The sequence below is a fragment of the Mus caroli genome, chromosome 14 (genome assembly GCF_900094665.2).
Source record: "Mus caroli chromosome 14, CAROLI_EIJ_v1.1, whole genome shotgun sequence".
NCBI lineage: Eukaryota > Metazoa > Chordata > Mammalia > Rodentia > Muridae > Mus > Mus caroli.
The window spans coordinates 77,389,120-77,393,403 of NC_034583.1; the positions used below are offsets into that span (position 1 = coordinate 77,389,120).

The 4,284-nt window shown below is 34.5% G+C and overlaps 1 pseudogene; it reads right to left on the reverse strand.

The window, feature by feature from the left end:
* Positions 1-918: 918 nt before the first annotated feature.
* On the reverse strand, positions 919-1,015 carry LOC115029382 (annotated as a pseudogene).
* Between the last annotated feature and the right edge of the window lie 3,269 nt (positions 1,016-4,284).

The window sequence follows — 4,284 nt, forward strand, 5'->3', positions numbered from 1 at the left end:
ATCTTCACAGCCGGAATGGATCGAACCAATATTCTTTTTAGGTGATTCCAGCTTATACAGTTCACTTTCAACAAGTTCCCATGATTAGAAATAGCAAGAACAATGTGCTTGGTAGTTTAAAAATAAATGTTTATCATTTTTAATCTTTTCCCTTAGAAGGAATAATGAATTGTCTGTAGCTACTATGACAAAACAAAACAAAAAACCCTTTAAGACCACAAATAAATGAGCCCATAAAGAAAGCAAAATCATATGATTTTATAGAGAAATATACTTATTTTAATGAAGTAGCTCAAAACGTAATTAGACTGACAAGTATGCAGTCTTCAGGGTAGACTAACAGCTGATGGAGATCAAGAATAAGCTGGTCTCACAGCTGGAGGCCAACATGCAAGAGTGAAAAGTCTTAGACCTGCTACACTCGGACTTTTGCTTTTGTGAGGCCCTTTAACTCACTGAAGGGTCTCACTTGCATTCTGGAGGGCACAGAGATTAATTCAAGTATACAGGCTTAATTGTAAATTCTGCCCAGAAACATCCTCACAGAAAATACCTCCTACAGCATGTCCCCTTAAAACTGAATATCAGTTTCACCTTGACAAAATGACTTAAATCTTGAGGCATTTTGAAGTGTAAAACCTTAAGTGTCCAGTGGATGTTACATGCTCAGCTCTATGTTTGCCATTAATCTTAGTGACCTGAGAGAATTGAACAGACTTCTATAATCACTGAGTTTATTCACACACACACTGTATAGATATGCATAATACCACATTGAAACTTTCATGTATATAAAAAAAGACCCCCCTCCAGTCTTTGCACTCAGTGACACAATTATACATTTGGAGGTATAATGTTTTTCTCTTTATTTTTATTATTATTATTATTATTATTATTATTATTATTATATTTATTTCAAAAATTATGGAATGCTTCACGAATTTGCACAGGGGCCATGCTAATCTTCTCTGTATCATTCCAATTTTAGTATATGTGCTGCCGAAGTGAAAGAAACATGATGAAATTAATCACTCTTTGTAGTAATTCTGTCATGAAACTTTCTAATGTTCTGTTTCTGTGAAATGTAAGCTGCTCACTGGTGGGTAAGAGCTTACTCAGTTATTTAAAGTTAGACTAATTCTTAAATATCTTTCCCTTAAAAGCTAAAGTTTTGAAAGTTTCAAATATTCAACTTCTTAAAGTTAACCACTTCATTAAAACTAGCTAAGAGATTATTTTAAACACATAAAGAGAAATAGTTTAAATTCTGTAGTATAGGTTTATCTTGTTTATATTTTGAAATTTTCCTATTCTATAGCTGGTAAATAATCATAACATTTAAGTGACTGAAAACAAATATCCAGATTGCCCCTGGGGTTATGGTTTTTAAATCATCATAAGAAGAAAACCATCGTATTCAATATGACTGTGGATGGAGTTCTCATCATAGCAGGCATTTTATAAATGACGGTCCATGATCAGCACAATGCAGCCCATTCCGTAGACCTCATAAGCATGAAATCTTCACATAGTTTTCATGGCAAATTAGCCTCAACCAATTGCTGTTGGTAATTCAATATTTATGAAACCATTCTCACAGCAAAAGAAAATTAATGTCAATCATTTATTGAGCCCTCCCTATTGCCATTAGAGATTCTTAGTACTCGGTACTCTTACAGTGTGATAGAACTCAACAAATCATTCTCAATTAATTTTTTTTTAAATTCCCACTTGGATTTTATTTTATGTTAAGATACAAGACTCAAGTCTGGCAGATATGATTAAAATGTGGCTTGATATCAATAGAAAAAGGAAAGGGCAGAAATCAATACTGTGAAAGCTAATAAAGACAAATGTTCTCTGATTCACTGGGGAAGAAATAATGGATGCAAAATTGAATATGATTCAGCAGTGTAACACTGTCACCAAAAGGCAAGTTATATCGGATTGCATTAATAGACATATCATGTAAAACAAGAAGAGTGATTTTTCAACAGCAGCCCTTCCACACCATTGGCCCAAACTGGGAAGTTCCTTCACTTTGAGACTCAACCATCACACGAACTGAGTACAGTTCATGAGAGGAAACTTTTTAAAGCACAAAGATAAATAAACAAGTGAGAATAGATAGTAGACTGTTAGAAAAGGAAAACCACACTAAGCACAAAGTTCTCTTTACGTCTGACTTTCAGAGGTAATGGAAACTGAATCTATGTTCAGTTCAAGAAAAGTCCACTAAAAGAGGCCATGATCACAGAAGCATGTGATCTGTACAGGAAACAAGCCTTGGAAGCGAAGATGCATTGCATTTTTTCCCAAGCAATAAGTTTCATTAAACAGAAAGAAGAATATTTCACAGATAGCCAGGAAATTATTCAATGGAGACTCTGGGTTCTTGGCCTCGGATATACTCAAACTAACCAGGATAATTATCACTTTCAAAGGTGATTTTGATTAATAGTATATGATGAAGGACATCTTCAAATATTTCTTGGTCCATATGACATTCTCTATATTCAGAATAACTGGAAGAGCAAAACTGAAAACTGTATGTGTGGAGGAGCAGTCCAATGTTACAAAGCACATGGGCCACTCATCCCCCACATTTCCATAAGAAACTCTTTAGATTGAAATGACAGAGGACAACTATGACTACTTTTGTAGAGAACCTAGCCTGTACTAAGCCATTTCCTACTTTTTTTTTTGTAATTAAAACTCAATTTAGACAGGCATGGTGGCACACGCCTTTAATCCCAGCACTTGGGAGGCAGAGGCAGGCGGATTTCTGAGTTCCAGGCCAGCCTGCTCTACAAAGTGAGTTCCAGGACAGCCAGGGCTATAGAGAGAAACCCTGTCTCAAAAAAACAATAAATAGATAAATAAATAAATACCAAAAAACCCCTCAATTTAGTATTCCAACAGTTTTAAGAGATATGCTCTATCATCCTATTAATCTGTTTTACAAATCTAAATCTCAAGAATAGGAGAGCCCAAATATTTTTTACCTATACATTTGCAGACTTGAGATCAAGATTCCAAATTCCTGTAGACTAGCCATGCATCTCAGAAAGCTACATTGTCTGTTAGTCACCTGTGAGCATATGACAAAGTGTGAAATGAGCTAGTGTCCACAGCTAGGATGGTACCTTATATGACAGTAGATAATAGCAGTCATTGACCATAGGGAAAAAATTATGAAGCATAAAGAGAAAATTAGAATATATATTTAACATATATATATATATGTGTGTATGTATATGCCAAGAAACATTACCTTTTCAGACTTCCTAAAATTCCAAGTAGTTTTGATTTTTGCCTTTCTGTGATAATTTTAGAAAACTTTTTCTGAATGCTGAGTATTAAATTAAGTTCTACAAACTCTGAGAGCATGTGATTTACATAAATCACAACACTGCTTTGGAAACATCACACTAGGGGGCTTCAAAGTGAGTATGTAATTTCTCTCTAATATAGATTAATTTAATATTTAATTTCTGACTAATGTAGATTAATCTCATTAATAGGGGCAGCTAACTAAAAAAAAATCATATTTCCCCAGTTTTGCATCTCTTGTGTCTCATGGAAAGAGCAGACAATTGGAAGTGGGAATTGAAAAGCAATCCAGAACATGGCCACAATTATGACAATTACCTAAATTGTCTCACTTATGGTATAAACGTAAGTGATTCAGAAACCTTATTCAAAGATGCATTCATGACATAAGAATATCTAGCTGCAAAACACACTTTGCATTCATATTGCCTCATAAAAATTCAATGATTTTAAGTAAGTTCCCCTGGCCCTCAGAGCTTCCAGATAGTTCCATGTGCCTTGCTATCCTCTTTTGCTTCTTTTTCTCTATTATATGAACTAGATTCATTGAAATCATACTTCATTTATTTCTTAATAATGGGACAAAATGACAAAAGTGTGATCTTAGAATAGTGGAAAGGCTCTCATCTCCATCACTGCTGTACATGGCTAACAATAGTCGTACTGGGGGTATTTCCCCAGTTTCCCTGTTATTTTATGCTCCACGGTCTAAACCTTGGAGATTGATTTCTTTCATAATGGTTCATTTATCTGCCTCTTGTAGATAAAATTTTACAAATAACTAGTTAGACTCGTTTTTCTCAAGGTATTTTTTTTTTCAAAAGTCCTGTATGACAGATAAAACTTTTCTCCAACCCAAACTAAATGCTCTTGCATGTAATACTAGGACGTGGGTGGATTTAACATTACAGTCAGAAAATAAGGCAATTTCTCTGAGTTCTCAATCTCAAG